Raw genomic sequence first — 18,806 nt, forward strand, 5'->3', positions numbered from 1 at the left:
CACAAATCAGATATAGGATAAACCCAACTTACGCAGGACAGCAGAGGAAGAAAGGCTATTTCAAACCAGAGACAGATTTAAAAACAAAAAGTGATGCGGCAGGTGGTGGGTGGTGGGTCATGGGTAGTGTGTGTGTGTGTGTGTGTGTGTGTGTGACATTTTCACTGAGACAGTATTACAGAGAGAACAAACTAAACAGAAAGAAAGAAAGAAAGAAAGAAGAAAGAAAGAGAGAAAGAGAGAAAAAAGAAAGAAAATGAGAAGAAGACAGAACTTTAGAACATATTGCCAAAGATAGTGTGAGGCCAGGAGAGGAATTCAATCAGAAGTCGAGGAAAGTTGGATTAAACCAATCAACTTCTAAGATTAGGTCATAAGGTGTGACCAGAAGCTTCCAGGCCTAGGCTGAGGGAAAGGTAGAACAGAGAAAGAAAAGTCCTGGGGTTAGCCCAAGCTGTGCTATTGCAGCTTGGGTATGGCTGTCATCTTACCTCATCATCTGAGGGAAAAAGAAACATTTACACACCTGTTTAAAGCAATGTCATCATACACACTGAAAAGAATGCCATGCACTATCATGTCGCCATGATTTTAGCAACAGTGGAGGTCAAGCAGTAAACCAAATGCCGATCAGGTTAATGTCTGCAGTGTACTGTTTCCAGAAGCACTGTGGCATCATATGCAAATTAGCAAGTTGATATGGCTTTGAAGATGATGAAAAAAGAATGATTAAAGACAGGAAAACCTAGACTGAAATGACAGATTAAAATAATGGAATATGTATGTCTTGGCTGCATCGTGACAAACAAAAATGAGAAAAACGCCTATATGGAAAAATCTGGAAGTTTTAAACACCAGTAGAACTCGGTGTAATTTGGTACACAGGCACAGAGTAATTTCTGAAACATTGGCAACATTTTCTTGAATATAATATGGGAAAAATCAACTTTCTATTGTAAATTATTAAAACAGATACAATTACCCACACTTTATATATTAAAACCTTAATTTAAAATTTTAAAACAAGAAAGACCTTCAAATCCACCTCCTAAAAGCTCAGGGGACCCTATTGAAGAAGGAACGCAATTAGAGAGGATGAAGGACTTGACCAGCTGAATCAACTATGCAGGACTCCATAGAGCAGAGACTCTAAAAGTCTGAAGCAGCAATTGCAGAGCTGTCAGGGGTCTGCCCCTGGTTCCTTTGTGTATGTTATACCTGTTAGCATGGTGATTTTGTGAGACCTCCGAAAGCTGGTCTGTCTCTGATTTTTTTTCCTCACACTTGGGACCCTTTTCCTCTATTGGATTGCCTTGCCCAGCCACAATATGAGAGATTTTGTCTTGCTGATTTTATTTTGTTTTGTCGAGTTTGGTGGCCCGCTTTTTTAATGAAGGGAGACAGAAAGGAAGTGGATATGGCAGAGAGTAGCAGTGAGGTAGATCTGGGAAGAGAAAAAAAAGAGGGGAAACTATGGTCAAGTTGTGTTGTATGAAAGAAGAATCTATTTTCAATAAAAATTAAAAAACAAAATAAAACAGATTCAAACTTTTATTTGCCAATATTTATGTAGTGATAATGCATAAATCAGTTTTTTTATATGCTGATAGAAAAGCAGTCTGAGAAAGGTGTCCTATTTTCTAATTATATGTCCCGAATTAACTATCAAGTTTTATTTGACTTCTCTAAGACTTACCATCTTCCTCAATATATGATTAGAATGTTTTACTTGACTTATCCTAAGAACTTAATAAAGTAATATCTAAAAAAAATTAAATTGCATTATATCATATACTTATATATACATATATAATTTTGGAAGCATATTTAATATGTCAGTTATTGATATATGTCAATACATATATCAATCAATTTATATATATATGTCAACATATATATATATATATATGAGAGAGAGAGAGGCTATTGGAAGACAGTAAGGTATACACTAGAAAGATCGATTGAGGAAAGGTAAGAGGTAAGTGCAAAATTATATAATCATATTATAATCTAATAAAAATAAAAATTTACTTCAAACATTTTTATTGACATAGTGACGTATGCACTGTGGTTGCTGTTGATATATATTTGAGTGAGCACATAGAAATAATTTTAAAATATATTTCACATAAAAAATATTCTAATACACTCTAGTACAGACAGAATGTCTTCTGACAAATTATTTCCAAAAATATTTGGGAAACAGGGCAAGCATCCCATCATGTGGAACCAGAGCTAGTATGCAGGCAGGAATGGGAATACTTTTCATTGATTATGAAGAGTCTCAGGAATGGCTGTGGACACAGAAAATCATGGGACGCAATGTGGATCTGGTAGCATTTACTTACTTGGGTTAATTAGTAACTGTCCAATTGTTCTGTGGATATTCTTCTGAGGACAAATCATAAATCTTCTGGATAAAAAAAGATACTTTTCTCTATAACTACAATGTTTGGGCATCATTTACTTCGTCTGCACAAGAGACAAATATTTCTAGTAGCTACTATGAAAACTGAATTGTTTTTATAGTATTTATCCATTTTTCTTACCTGAAAAAATGGTGAATGAACTTGAAAAAATTTACTATTGTGTGTATCTTATATTTGTTGGGTGAAATCTGTGTTAAAAAATACAAAGTGAGGGGCTGGGGATTTAGCTCAGTGGTAGAGCGCTTACCTAGGAAGCACAAGGCCCTGGGTTCGGTCCCCAGCTCCGAAAAAAAGAACCAAAAAAAAAAAAAAATACAAAGTGAGTAAGATAAAATATGTGATTCATTCAGTTTACCAGAGAAATATGGGCCTATCTTTGGAGATTATGCACTCTAAAACCTCCTTTTCTGACATTTGATAATACTTAACTATTTAGTTAAAAATAAAAACAAGAAATTACACTGAACAATGAGTGTTATAAGTAAAGATGACATTTATGAATTTAAAGCTGCCTATACTCTTTAGAGGTGAGCATATCAATTAAAAAGGAAATAATTATTCTTTTTCCAAATGAAGAAAGACTATGGAAGGAGACTCGAGCTATTTCACAAATAGTTGCGACTATAAATTCTGATGGCTCAGGTCACTCTCTCATTGTCAGGCTTAGCATCAATTTATCCTTGACATATTTCCATAGATCTTTGTCTAATGTGAGATTCTAAACGTTCCATCAGCAGATTTTCAAGTCAACTACCTATGTCTGAAGACAAAAGTAGCAAATTAAAATAATTCGTCTTTTATAATGACTCTCCTCAAACCACAAGAAAAGAAAATTTGACTTTTAGCAGCTAATGCATGTGAATTTACTTAATGATAGCGGGTTATTTCAGGGTAATTTTGCATCACTAAGCAATTGACTGGAAAAGTGAACCCTCATTGTTAAGATCCTGTAATTCTAAATAATAAATATTTGAAGGATTTTGCTTTTACTAATTTAACTTATGGATCTAAAGTGTGCATTTAACTGTGACAAAGTACCTGTATTGTAACAGAGCAACATAAACAATGCTTTTCTACTTTTGTATTTCAGATAAGTCAGCCTCCTCCTTATCCTACTGTAATAAATTTCTTCCCAGAGGGAAGCATCTATGTAAGTGGTGACTTTTCAGTGCTGGAAGAATAAATGCCAAGGGAATGGAAAACCGAGTTTTCAACATTTCATAACTAAGACTAATATCAAAATCAAACCCATATTATGAAAAACTTCCATATTTAGGGGGATATATTTCCATCTTACATACTTTAGGTTCTGTATATGAAAATTAAAATATCCAATGATACCATCATGTGTACATTACATGCTGAAATAAAGGATGTCAAATGTAGGTTCCCGTTGCTGAAGTCAATGCACACTGGAGTCATAGAATGGGACACGGTGGACTTGTTAAGCACCTGGAAGCTTCACGTCTACTGGCTAACTTTCATGGCACAGCAAACTTTTGGAGGGAAAGTGGTCCCTAATAGAACCCAGATTTGAACATTGTGAGCTACTATATTTTCTAGCCTGGAGAAAACATGCCCACCAGGAAAACAGTGGTAGTAACATCACAGAAGTCACCAAGCACTTCCTAGTTGGTTATATACATCACTGCATAAGATGAAATCCAAACTTGTCTTTATCATCAGGCTAAGAATCTGTAGTCACTAGGAGAGAATCCACTTTTTGTTTTTGCTGCCAAATGGATGTCAGGTTAAACTGACTTTTAATTACTTACCATTAGAAACATTGACCAGAGCATCTACTGCAAAGCTTCTGTTTGTAGTAGGTGGTGATTAGCACATTACCTAGTAACTGGCAAAGTGGGGAATATAAGAGACTAGCGAAGGGAAAGTAAGAGACAGCCCTGAATGGAAATCATGCACTGCACCAATCCTCAGTCCACAAGGATCACTAGGAAAGGGGTGGGAGAACGTGCAAAAATCTGAGGTTATGATGGATTTAAATATCATCCTTTGGACACTGCAGTGCAGCTCTGCACATTTGAGATCAAAGCAGTTGCAACTGTGTGCTAAAGTCTGTTCAAGTCAAAGCCATACCAGACACTATCATGGAAAGGCCTTTTGGTCCACAATCCCACTTCTGACCCTGTATGTATGAGCAATGTTAGTGGCTTGGAGAAGAAGGGACTGTCACTCTTCAGTAGATAGATGATCATGGGCCCAAGAATATTTAGACAATACAAACATTTTGACGGGCAAAAAGAAAAAGAAACGAAAGGTGGTGGGTCTAGAGAAAGATGGAGACATAAACTACATGTGATCAAAACACATAGTCTATTATGCATAATAAATGTTATGTAATAAAGAGAGGACGGAATAGATGAATGAGTTCCTTGTCAAAATATGAAAGCCAGAGTCTCAGTAGGTTGGTTGAGGGAACAGTAAAGACCATCAACAGTGTTTCTCTGTAGAAACACAAAATAGGTCTTTCTCTCCAACCTCTAACTTCATGTGAAACACACTTGGAGAGAGCAGTGTGCCCCTCCTTAATATGTGGCAGTGTCCTATGGAGAGGGAGAGTGGTGAGGGGGAAACTGAGGGATTTGGCACTAACAATCTTTAAAGTTGCATGTTTAGACAGAGGGATGACAGACCTAATTGTCATACATAGGCTCATGTAGAGAAGGCTAAATATAAATCAGTTCCCTTGATGAATTTTCTAAAATCACTAGGGTAGTGACGGTGGTGCTTTAGAACAACAGTAAAAACAGCAGTGCAGAGCCTTATTGGAGTACACTTGTTACAAACCTAGACAGCCACCTTGGCATATACACAGAAAAAGGAAGAAGCTATAACCCAGTCAACACCGACTAGGAACTGTCCCTTCTGACAAAGAGGCTGTCGGCAAGGCATCTTAACAGTTGTTAGAAAGCCTGCAGGCTGGTGGGGAAATCTCAAGTATAACTTAGGGTCATATTCTGCTACAATATGAGACAGCCAAGCCATTTCCTAAATTGTTCAGATCCTAAGTTTAAAAAGAAAAGATCACAAGCAGCCAGGAAACCTGACAGCCTAGACATTTATCTCAAAGAAGCAGATTTAATTTAGTTCTTCGTCACATTTAAAAAAGGACTTGCTTGTAAGAAAGAAGGATTCAATTATATATCAGAAAGAATCTACAAGTAATTGGCTACATCTCATTCGTTTTTGTAAAACAAACCAATTAAGGCTTTTAAAACTGATTTGCAAAATGAATATCTTCGCTTCTACAAACTTTCTATGCAAATGAAATTGTTTCTTTCCTTTTGACTAGGAAAGAAAAGTATCAACTTCTTTAAACAAATTTTCTGTCAAAGAATGTTATGATTTTATGATTTGAAGTTTACTTAAAATCAACTGCTAGGGTTTTCATTGATATTTTAATTATATGTTTGAGGAAATATCAACTCTATTTTATTTCATTTTACATCTATTCCTTCACCTATTTTAATAAACATTCACATTTGCTCAGCAAGTATGCAGAGTAAAAAGTAATTTTTCAAATGAAGTTTATTGAGTTCAGTAACTTTTGTTCCAGTGAAGAAATTAAAATAAAAATATACAAAATAAAATATACACAAAATTAACTTTAAAATTTTTAAACCTAAGGAATCTATAAGCAGTAGGGTTTTCTACACACAATTGTGAATCTGTCAATACAAAATGGAAAAAAAGGGTCAAATCCTGATCATACTGTTTTCGCTTTCCAGTAATTCACCATGGATTTTTCTGGGGATGTGTGCCAAGAAGGAGAGGTGTTCTTTTAACAGATAATTCATTTTCCCTCAGAAGAATTCAAAGAAAAGAGTAATGATGGAATGAAAAAACCAGTTAACAGCTGAAGACGGGTTATAGGAGAATCCTTCCCAGGAGCAGATGAATAGACTGGGCTATGACAATGAATAGAGAAAAGAGAATCAGTGTGATGGATGATGGCTGGGGGCTGCGATATGACAAGGATAAGGGGGCTACAAATGAAGTTCTATGGTGAAAGGCACTTTATAGCTGGCACTGGGATGTGTCCTCTCTGTTCGTCACAGCATATTTCATCCGAGTCACTCTGCACAATGATTTACTCTTTTTTCTTGACTGCATCCAGGATTTTTATTTTGCTTACTCAAATACTACTATTCACAATCAAAGTACAGAGCATACTAAAAATTTAAAACAATATTTCACTGTAAAATATATCTATATCTATCTATCTATATTACTATTTTCTCAGAAAAAATTATTTTTATTAATTAAATTTGTTTTTAGAGATCATACCTTATAAAAGCAATGCAGGCCTCCTCTTCCTTCTCACTCACACAAACCCCTTCACCCACAAAAGCCTCCTTATGTGTCTGACTCATTATACGTTCCACTTACCTTCCCATGGACTACCATGATGACTGTGCTTTTAGGGCTCTCTGTTGAAGCTTGGTGGGCTCAGATGTTTATGTACCATTAAGACAGTGGGACTTCCATTTGTCAAATTCTACCAATAGCCAGAATCCTGAAACAAACAAAGAAAAAAATAGGACCTTGTGAACCCTTTCATTTTCTTGCCTGGTTGTTAATTGCCTGTTTGTCTTGATGGACCAGTAAAGGCCAGTATAGTTCCTCTGAGCTAATTATTAAAATATCTGCAACCAGTCTAAAGCATGGTGCTTTTAATTCCTTTACCCAATCTTCTAGCTCTTAAGTGCTTCCTTTACCCTTTTCTGAAATGTTTCCTGAGCCTTAGAGAAGATGGTATACCCATCTTGCTTTGGGTTGAGAACATAATTGTTGCTTCATCTATGAAACGTGGGAAGGCATGAATGTCTTCACTAACCACAGATATTTGTAGGGAGAAATTTATCTGATTAAAAGGATGAGGAGTTTCCACCAATAAATGTTATCACATATATCTTAAAAAGAAAGAAATATGCTTCTTCAGTCAGTTGAGCATTGGTGGTAAGTATCCATGCTGAGCCAATGACCTTGCTTGGTGTGTGTTGTACATCAGTCTCAGAATACCAGGCATTGATCATCCCCAGTACTATCCCCAAACCCATGAAGTGAGCTGCATACAGGTCCAGTGTGAAGGAAGTTGATTTGAATCACCACATACCACAGTCATGGTTGTTTTGGTGTGGACACTTGAACATATTTTGACCAACAGGCTTGATGTTTGTGACATAGAGTTCATAGTTGGGCAGTACCAGAGATGCCTTTTGTTCCTAAGCATCCTGCAGTACACTCTGGTGGACCGGAAGCTAGCCAGCATGAGGTAGATCCCAGGTCTTTGTCAACATGTTTTTTTTTTCTGTATCTTACAAGTAATGTGCATGGTTTCTTTTGTAATATGATGCTATCTTTTAATTCTAATGGGCAGCAAAGAAGACTGATAGGAACATGTTTGATTTGGGGGGATGGCTCCTAATCCCACAGTTGGTAAGGTATCTGATTTCTGGAACTATATGTTCACTGATCCATTATTTCTAGGAGCAGAGTAATACAGTCTTACAGAATAATTTCTTTCAAACCTTATTTTACATTTTTCATTTAGATATGAAACACTGTTTTCATTATATTTCTTTTATACCAGACAATATGGCTCATTTGTCATACCTCTATTCTCCCAATCACAGCAGGTTTACTGTGCATAAAATTCAATGAATACTTCACTCTGTTTTTTATAGATACTGTATCATGCTGCTGCCTTAAGCCAAATTTTTACTCAAAAGTTTTCTTCCCAGTTTCCTACTTTTTGGAAATTCTCAACACTAGAACCTATTTGAAATTAGGATCCACGTTAGAAAATGGATACCGTTTGTTCTACTGATCCAGAGAAACCTCACTCCATATAATATTTTGAAAGTTGTATTTAGGGTTGCTTTGATTTGCATTTCCCTGATGACGAAAGAAGTTGAGTATTTCTTTAGGTTTTTCTCAGCCATTTGATATTCCTCAGCTGAGAATTCTTTGTTTAGCTCTGTACACCATTTTTTCAATAGGGTTATTTGGCCCTCTGGAGTCTAACTTCTTGAGTTCTTTGTATATTTTGGATATTATCCCTCTATCAGATGTCGAATTGGTAAAGATCTTTTTCCAATCTGTTGTTTTCTGTGTTGTCCTGATGCCTTACAGAAGCACTGCAGTTTCGTGCCTCACATTAGTCAGAATTGCTAAGATCAAAAACTCAGGTGACAGCAGATGCTGGCAAGGATGTGGAGAAAGAGGAACACTCCTCCATTGTTGGTGGGATTGCAAACTGGTACAACCTCTCTGGAAATCAGTCTGGAGGTTCCTCAGAAAACTGGGCATAGTACTACCTGAGGACACAGCTGTACCTCTCCTGGGCATATACCCCAAAAATACTGCAACATACAACAAAGACACATGCTCTACTATGTTCATAGCAACCTTATTTATAATAGCCAAAAGCTGGAAAGAACCCAGATGCCCTTCAACAGAGGAATGGATGCAGAAAACGTGGTACATCTACACAATGGAGTACTACTCAGTTATCAAAAACAAAGACTTCATGAAATTTATAGACAAATGGAATGAACTAGAAAATATCATCCTGAGTAAACCAATCACAGATAAACATACCTGGTATGCACTCACTGATAAGTGGATATTAGCCCAAAAGCTAACATTACCCAAGATGCAATCCACAGACCACATGAAGCTAAAGAAGAAGGATGACCAAAGTGTGGATGCTCCACTTCTTCTTGAAAGGGGGACAAAAATATTCATAGTATGGAGGCAAAGTTTGGAGCAGAGAAAGAAGGAAGAGCCATTCAGAGCCTGCCCCACATGTGGCATATACAGCCACAAACACTAGATAAGATTGATGAAGCTAAAAAGTGCATGCTGACAGGAACCGGATATAGATCTCTCCTGAGAGATGCAACCACAGCATGTCAAATACAGAGTTGATTGCTAGCAGAAAACCATTGAACTGAAAACTGGACCCCCATTGGAGGAATTAGAGAAAGGGTTCAAAGAGCTGAAGGGGCTTGCAACCCCATAAGAACAACAATGCCAACTAACCAGAGCTCCTAGGGACTAAATGACTACCCAAAGACTTTATCTGGACTGACACTCGGCTCTAGCTGCATATGTAGCAGAGGATGACCTTGTTGTACATCAATGGAAGGAGAAGCAGTTGGTCCTGCCAAGGTTGGACCCCCAGTGTAGGGGGATGTCAGGGGGATTGGGAAGGGGGGTAGATGGGGAGGGGAACACCCTTATAGATGAAGGGGAGGGGATGGAATAGGGGGGGCTTATGTCCGGGAAACCAGGAAAGGGAATAATATTTGAAGTGTAAATAAAAAAATATCCAATAAAGGATCCTACCCAGTCACGGGCTGTATCCACCAAGGCCTAGAAGAAGGAAGGATAGAGGTGTGGTGTGAGGGGCAGGTTAAGCTATTTACAGAGGTACTCAATGCACAGAACAGAGGCCACCATGGGGTACATAGTAGGGAGTTAGCTGACCTTTATACAACACACTCAAAGAACATATAAGAAAATGTAACACAGGGATCTAAAGACTGATAACTTCTTGTTTGTGTGTATGTTGAATGCTTAAAAAATAAATAAACAAAATTTGTGTTCATTTCCTTACAATTTCATTATTTTAATTTTTCTTTAATACTTCACAGCTGAATAATACTCACACAACACGTGTGCATACAGACACATACCCAATATTGTCATAAGTCCTTTTTAGCCATATGGACATCTCAGCTATTTCTGGTTCCAAACTACTTAGACTTGGGCAACAATGAGGATAGACATACAGGCATCCCGGTCTTAAGGTATAGAGTCGTTTAGCTACATCTGGGTAACCCACTGCTATACGTTGAGGTAGGGTGAGGAGAACGTTAAGTCAGTGTCTTGTTATCCAGGCTGTTCATGCATTCTCTACATAGCTGAGAATGCATTTCTACTTCTGATATTTCTATTCCAACCTACTCTCTCATGTGGGGCTTTCATTCCACTCTTAAATTGTGCCCACATTGAAAGGTTTTATGTATTGTAAAGGCACTATGTTAAAATTCCACAATTGGAAATGCTTTAAGGTCCGGTATTAAAGTGTGATTTTTATTTAAATCTAAGCTATGCTATTGAATATCTACATTAAATCCATGTATTAATATTGACATTACAATTAATAAAACAGTGTAAGTAGAAACCGAAGAGTGAGGTAGTAAAATGGAGTGAAGAATGTTCTGATACACAGAGTCTGTTGTGCCTGGAAGAGAGAAGAGCACAGATAAAGAAATTACTTGAGGCATATTTTGATGGAGCTTTGCCCTTAAAATCTATCTGCTGCTGGTGAGAATACACATTTACTTTTTACACCCATCATTTTTCCATATGAGTTTTAACTTTTGACAATATTTAAATATAACTATTGGCATTCCATATGAACACTATTCTTAGAGATAAAAGTATCCTTAGAAATTTCAAAGTTCTCTTTGAAATGATAATTTAATTTTGCAAGTCTCTGACTCTGCACTAATATTGCCTGTTAATGATATGTAATAGCTTTACAATACTTTCAGATGTATGCAGATGAATATATAACTTTTATACATTATGTAAAATATCTAATGAAAATAAAAATAACTTGCACAGAACGCAGGTCTATGAGTCTAACACAGACCTAGTGAATTTGAGGCAGGGGGATGACAATCTCAAGGCCACTCTTTTTAAGATATTGACTTCTAAATGAACCTGTAAAATGAATGAGTTCTTAGAATTGTGTGGAATAATTTAGTTTAATTGGTTTTATAGATCAGTGTTTTTATTAATTATAGTAAATTCAAAATTTCAAACTATTCAGAATAATTTTATGAGTTTGGGAGAATTAAATTTTATATTAATAAAATTTGACTAGAGGACCATTCAGTATATTTTCTCTAAGTTTTTATGGAATTAAATTTGTATACATACGTGAGTCTAATACTTACAACATGCATTTGCCTCAACAGTCATTCAACTATACAAAAGCCATGTACCCAAGATGGACAGATCTTGTTCTCTGTCTACATATATTTAAAGTTTAGTATTTCTCTTTCTCTTCTATTATTGTTTAAAAATTATTATGGATAGGGTTTTGTCTACTTCACACTTTCTCGACATTTTGAAGCACACAGTGTTACCGCCTTGTTGTAGATATTTGGTACTGGCGGCTGAACGAGGACTGTTACTGCTTCATTTAAATATTTTGTGTTTTATTCATTTTCTCTTCAAAATAGTTTTCCATTTACTAAATTGCTTTCCACACTCCAGTGCCTACTTGTCATGTAAAGATGCGAGAATTCCATGATGCAAAAGCTACAGAACAATGAGGCAAAATATCAATCTTGATTTGACATTAGAAAGTGGCATGCAGCTTCCTTAGCTGAAATCTTTCAAAAAGAAAGAGAAACAGACGGCACAACGCCGCCAGTCTGAATTACTCGATGTAGCCAGAAAAACACTGCAGCAGCTTTTCCCTGGTTAATTCTCTGAGTTTCCTCTTGCCCCAGCAATGGCAAAACACATATTTCCTGGCCTATGACTGTTCAATTTGCCTTAGAAACTCAAAGCGGTTAACTTGTCCACAGAGATGTTTGTTTTCTATCTCCAAAGGAGGGGTGGATACAAAATATACCAGAATGCTATTTGATAAACAATTATAGAGTCCTGGTTAATTTTTTAAAATGTTGTATCAATATCAGTTTTTACAAATGAAAAAAGAAAACATAAGGTGTGTATGTGTTCCCATAATTATTGGTTTAACCATATCTATGAATAAATTTGGATGTTTTCTTTCTCTTTTTAAGGAATTGTATTATTGAGTACATCAAAGTAAATAATGTCATAGAAAAGCCTTATTGCACATTTTTAAAGATTGTAAGACTTAAACTTATTGATTGTGTGTAGAAAAATTTAACCCAGCTACACGGTTACTCTGGCCAGGGATCACATCCAAAGAACTAGGTATGAGTGATAATTGGCAAGAATACAGACATACCACACACTTTAATTCCTCCGCCTAAAATACGGACATGCTCTCAAAGTGCATGTTTATTCCCAAACAATGAAGGTAAAGTTAGTTTGTAAAAGGAAGCAGCCATGTTTGAAAGTAACATCTAATTCAGGAGAAGATGAAGTGATGAATCAAGGAAAGATTTGACAGAAGGAGTCAGAGATAGGATACACCCCCTGCCATGAAACCAGACAGGAAAGAGAGGCTATATAAGTGCAGTGAAGGGCAAGAGAGATCAATTCAGTGAGTTCAGTTCAGTTTGTGGAACCAGAGGGGGTTTACCCATATAGACCAATTCAATGAGATGAGAGAAGTTCATTTGAGTCAGTATATATTTTTGGCACCTTTATAAAACCTTAGTTATCAGGGAAATGTAAATCAAAATAACCCTGAGATTCAACCTCACACCAGTGAGAAGGGCTAAGATCAAAAACTCCAATGACAGCAGATGCTGGAGAGGATGTGGAGAAAGAGGAACACTCCTCCATTGTTGGTGATATTGCAGACTGGTACAACCACTCTGGACATCAGTCTGGAGGTTCCTCAGAAAACTGGGCATAGTACTACCTGAGGACCCAGATATACAACTCCTGGGCATATACCCAAAAGATGCCCCAACATATAACAAAGATACATGCTCCACTATGTTCATAGCAGCCTTATTTATAATAGCCAGAAGCTGGAAAGAACCCAGATGCCTTTCAATGGAGGAATGGATACAGAAAATGTGTTACATTTATACAATGAAGTACTACTCAGCTATTAAAAACAATGGTTGGGAGGGGTGGTGGGCGGGTGGGGGAATACCCTCATAGAAGAAGGGGGAGAGGGATGGGATAGGAGATTTATAGACAGGAAACCGAGAAATGGTATTACATTTGAAATGTAAATAAAAGATACCCCACAAAAAATGACTTCAAGAAATTCTTAGGCAAATGGATGAAACTAGAAAATATCATCCTGAGTGAGGTAACCCAGTCATAAAAGAACACACATGGTGTGTATGCACTCACTGATAAGTGGATATTAGCCCAAAAGCTCAGAATACCCACGATACAATTCACAGACCATATGAAGCGCAAGAAGGACGACCAAAGTGAGAATGCTTCAGTCCTTCTTAGAAGGGGGAACAAAAATACTCAAGGGAGAAAGTATGAAGCAGAGACTGAAGGAAAGACCATCCAGAGACTGTCCCACCTGGGGATACATCTATATAAAAACACCAAAACAAGACACTATTGGGGATGCCAAGGAGTGCATGCTGACAGGAGCCTGATATAGCTGTCACCTGAGAGATTCTGTCAGAGTCTGACAAATACACTGGTGGATGCTCGCAGCCAACCATTCAACTGTAAACAGTGTCTCCAATGGAGGAGTTAGAGAAAGGATTGGAGGAGCTGTAGGGGTTTGCAACCCCATAGGAAGAACAACAATATCAACTAACCAGACCCCTCAGAGTTCCCATGGACTTAACCACCAACAAAAGAGTGCACATGGAGGGACCCATGGCTCTAGCTGCATATGTAGCAGAAAATGGCCTTGTCAGGCATCGATGGGAGGAGAGGCCTTTGGTCCTGGGAAGACTTGTTGCCCCGGTGTAGGTAAATGCCAGGGCGGGGAGGCAGGAGTGTGCTTGTGGGTGGGGAGCATCCTCAGAGAAGCAGAGGGAGGGAGGATGGAATAGAGGATTTCCAAAGGGGAAACCAGGAAAGAGGATAACATTTGAAATGTAAATAAAGAAAATATCCAATAAAAATTTAATAAAAAGAATAAATGAATATAATTATATATACACATATGTGGCTGTTCTTTTAATCCATTTATATATAATATTATATATATATATGTGTATGTATGTATGTATGTATGTATGTATCTGGTTTTGTGCCAGTGCTATGCTAATCTCATTGCTAATATGATTGTGATAGAGCTTGGGATTTTAACTGTAACTCTTTATAAAATTAATACTTGTATTTTATACCTTCCTACATAGATTCAGCATTTTTTCTGATAATATTTCATTTTACTACTCTAATCAAGATCCAATAAGTGACATTTTATATTAATATACGAAAACATTGGAGCTCAACTAGAAATAGTATCAATAACTCATGCCACCACTCAGTCCCCCTCTAACTGTATCCACTGCTGTCTCACGCTGTTATCTAGTACCTCATTGTCAGCTAGCATGGTCTTTGTCCCCTCAGTCATCATTTCCAGGACTCATCTACACACTGATTTGTAATTGTCATGGGTACAAATGTACACATGTTTATGTATATTTCATAGGTTCATATGTCCTGGTCCCCAGATTAATTCTGCCTGTTCTCTCCCCTTTTGATCTGGGATCACAATTCCAAAAGTCAGGAATGATTCTGAAAATGAGTGACGAATATCCACAAGTGTCCTTCAACTCTTGCTAGTTTTTGAAAATCCTTACTCATGTTTAATGGATTAACATGACAATCCTGTGCCTGTCTTCTCATTAAGAAGCTTAATGTCCTTTGACAGGATCAGCCTGCCACTTTTCTAACTAACTTTTGCTTTGATCACCAGAATTCCCATCACACCCTGTCCTATTCTGCAAATACTTTGGGGAACTGGCTGGCCATTTTAAGGGTGAAAATAAAAATATGAACACATGAGTCTAATGAATTCAGCATCCGGGAATGCATCATAGTACCTATGTTTTTACTGCCTAAAACAAACCACATGTTCCAAATCCATGTAGTCAATCACTGTAGAAAACGGAAGGCTAAACAAAATAGAAAATTGTTTTCAGTAGCCTACCACAGGTATTCAACTTTCTATAGAATTTATTTACAGAGCTAAGTGATGGCTCAAACATTGAGAGTTTTCTTCCAAGCTACCTGAATTTGATGCTCACAAAAGATATAACACATCTCACAATGACCAGTAACTCCAGCACTGTCCTCTAGAACCCATGGGCACTGGTACTCAACTGCACTCACAGACACACAGACATATACACGTCGCTTAACGATTTTTAAAGATCTTTAAAATGCTGTTATCATCGTATTGTTTAGCATCTTCATGAGTCAAAAGAGTAAAGCTCTACAAAATTTTTTTCTAGTTAAGCATTCTTCTGAAGAATGAACTAATTAAATGTAACTTTGGAAGAAAACAACATTAATTTTATAATCATAATACTGCACCTTTCTTCACCATTCAGCTCCTCTCTGGCTTGATTTCCTTTCAATAACTTGATATCCTGCCTCTCTAGTTTCTATTAAAACAGTGCTCCCAATCTCAGCACTGGACTGAACCAGACAGAGCTGCTGGGAGTGCACAATGGTGTGGACCACAGAGAAATCCTGGGTGACTCCTGTATTTCAATAATTCTGGTATTATTATTTTTTTTCTTTAAAGCTGTCTTTATTCTACCACAGGGGAGAGTTTAAAGCATTCTGTGTGGGAGAAAGGCTATCTAACTGTTTTTCTGAAAGTGGGTATTTCTCCCAACTTGAAAAGTTTCATGTCACTTTCAAGCACATTATTAGCCAAGGCAGTACTTGCTCAGACTGAGACTTCCCTCTCTCGCTGCCGCTTCTTCTGCAATCGAAAATGCCAGTGTGACAAAGGAGCTACAGTGCAAGAATAAACGGTGCTGACTGAAAGGACCTAACTATTCCTGGCATCCTGGTGTACCATGCTTCGATTAGACAAGAGCTCTACAATTAAATGAGTGATAACCACGTGAGAAAATGTCAGGCAAATATTATTTTCAACAATCTCTGTTGACCGTTCCTGAGAATCAAAGAGGACTCAAATACGTGTGGACATCAATGGTGTTATAAATGCCATTAATGGAGCTTAATTACGTGACAAGCTTCAGGAAGAAATGAACAGTCTTATTAATGATGTGACAGAAAACTCAACATCATCCTCCTGCAGTTATCGCCTCTCTTTCTCTGAGCAACCTGATCGCAAGATCACGATCTTGTTCTATGAATCCTGTCAAATTGCTGAGCTAGGTGGATCTGTCATTATTAGAAGACTGGAGAATAATAGCAGCAAGATTATTGGTGAATTTCATCCATGATCTCTCGCAGTTCTTCAGGAGAAAGGCCCTAGACCCATCCTCAAATATCTTAAAGATATAATACAATAATAAAATGCATTTTTTCAAGAGTTCAAATCTTTTATTATGATCTGGTACTAATTTTACTACTATTTTTATTGATTTTTTATTTACATTTGAAATGTTATTCCCTTTCCAGGTTTCCCGTTCATAAGCTCCCTATCACATCCTCCCTCACCCTTCTTCTATGAGGGTGTTCTCCCTCCTCCTCAACTCCCCACCCTCTAGCGCCCTGACATCCCCCCTTTTCCCTTCTAGGCTCTTTTAACCTAGAATGAAGTATCTATTTTAAAACAAAACTTAGGAAACATACACTAGAGAGAGCTATAGCCGTTTCTTCTCTTCTTGTGCTAAAATCTCCAAGCAAAAATCAGAAAAGGAATAAAGGAAGGGTAACAGTCATCGTTATAGAGAGCTCCTTTTGTTGTTGCTTGCCTACATGTAGTTGGGAAGAATTTCACGGCATCAGACGCATGAGGGAGATGTTTCTTTACCTGACAACAGAGAAGAAGCAGAGGACAGGACGAGTCCCATAATGATACAATGTGCAGACATCTGCTTTAATAAACCACTTCTTCCCAGTACATCACCTCACTTCCCATTTCTGGAAGCTCTTCAGGGCGCCTCCCAGCTGGTCAGTCCATGAGCCTTTAGGGGGAAACTTACCATTGAAACATAACAGTTGTTTGAATCTTTATTCTATTTCCCCTCCATGTTAGCTCCTTCAGGCTGGCAATTGCCTTTAAAAAAAAATTTTGGGTTGACATACAGTCACACAGGAATTGTAAACAGAATTTTGGTTTTCTCTATTTCATATTTCTTAATTTCTTGCATAGCTATAAAATATTTACCAAAATTAATCTGGCAATAATAGTATTGACTAATGGGCAGACTTCATGAGGTTTTCTGTATCATTATGTGTGCTTCATTGACTAGTACTCCATCTCATCACTTCTTTATAAAATATTGTCATCTAAGGAAGTTCATCATTACATTTTTGATTAGTATTTCTATCCTGTCAATATTTTAAAAGTCATTTTACAAACCTTTAGCCTATGTATTTGCCCTGTATTTTTATCATACTTACATATAGATTACACATTAGAAATTATTGGGAAACACAGGAGCAAAAAATTACTTTTTTTTCAGTGTATAATATAAGCAAACTATCCACACGTGTGACTGATGACCTAAACTTTGAACCAGAATCACTGCTTCCAAACTTCACCACCGCAGATGGTCAATAAGTTAGCTCAACAGATGCTAACTAATTTAACAAACACATTTTAACGTATGTGCATCTTGTGCTTGGATTCAATGTCCCCACACTGTTTTCGGTGTTTGTCAGTCATATTTAGCCTCAGTGATGACTGCTTTGACATTTGTAGGGCCTTCTGTATTTCCTTCACTTTTTTTTTAATTTATGTTTAGAATAGCTCTTTTACTAATTCGTTGAGGGTTTAGTTTTGTAGACTAGGAGAGGGAGGCTGACCCAGGAATAATAACAGCCCTAGCCGCTGAAAGGCAACAAGCTTCCACACAAGGACACACATTTGCTGATGTCTTGATTTTAGTGCAGCTCGGAGGAACTGATTCAGCTTTTGATTTCCCTTACTGGTTTTTTTTCCCCCTGCCTTCAGTTTTATTGATTTTTTTCCCTACCCTTTTCTTAAGTTTGCTTTGAATTTACTTTCTCCTCTTTTTCTAGTTTGGTAAGCTGCAAGTCTAGGTTAAGTTGACATATCGTTTTGTGATAGAAATTATAAGTATTCTCCATCCTAGTCATTTAAATACGTTTTCCATTTTTGAAATGGCTGCTCAGTAAAAGAAAACATACGTTAATTTTCTAGTAAGTGCTTTTTAAGTTCATCTTACTAACAAGTATGCAAATCAATTTCAAAGCAGTCAGGAACTCCCCTTACATATTCCTGGTTTTATTCATCTGTGATTTTATTATGGTTCCAAAATGCATGATTTCTAGTGCAGACAAATGCATTTTTTTCAATGAATAGAGTCTAAATTATTGGATATTCCATGTACATTGAAATTTATATTCAGCTATAATTATGTAAAATATTACACTATTTGGAATCTCTGATACCGGATTCATTTAATGCAGATGTTTTAATATTTTAAGAAATATCAATGCTTTTGAGAAATAATCACCTGTATATAAGAATTGTATTTTTTTTTTTTTTGCGGGAGGTGATTCATC

General features: G+C 37.0%; 1 long non-coding RNA gene across 27 annotated transcripts in view; it reads right to left on the reverse strand.

Annotated features, from left to right (window-relative positions):
* The window catches only part of LOC102547440 (uncharacterized), a 247,423-nt gene that overhangs the window by 159,470 nt on the left and 69,147 nt on the right, over positions 1-18,806 (reverse strand). For 8 of the 27 annotated variants that reach the window (XR_015638554.1, XR_015638536.1, XR_015638553.1 and 5 more), the window contains one exon: positions 6,840-6,966. This is a non-coding gene — a long non-coding RNA (uncharacterized LOC102547440). The other 19 variants (XR_015638528.1, XR_015638549.1, XR_015638530.1 and 16 more) reach the window with 5 other exon arrangements.

This window comes from Rattus norvegicus, chromosome 15, assembly GCF_021556685.1.
Source record: "Rattus norvegicus strain SHRSP/BbbUtx chromosome 15, alternate assembly SHRSP_T2T, whole genome shotgun sequence".
NCBI lineage: Eukaryota > Metazoa > Chordata > Mammalia > Rodentia > Muridae > Rattus > Rattus norvegicus.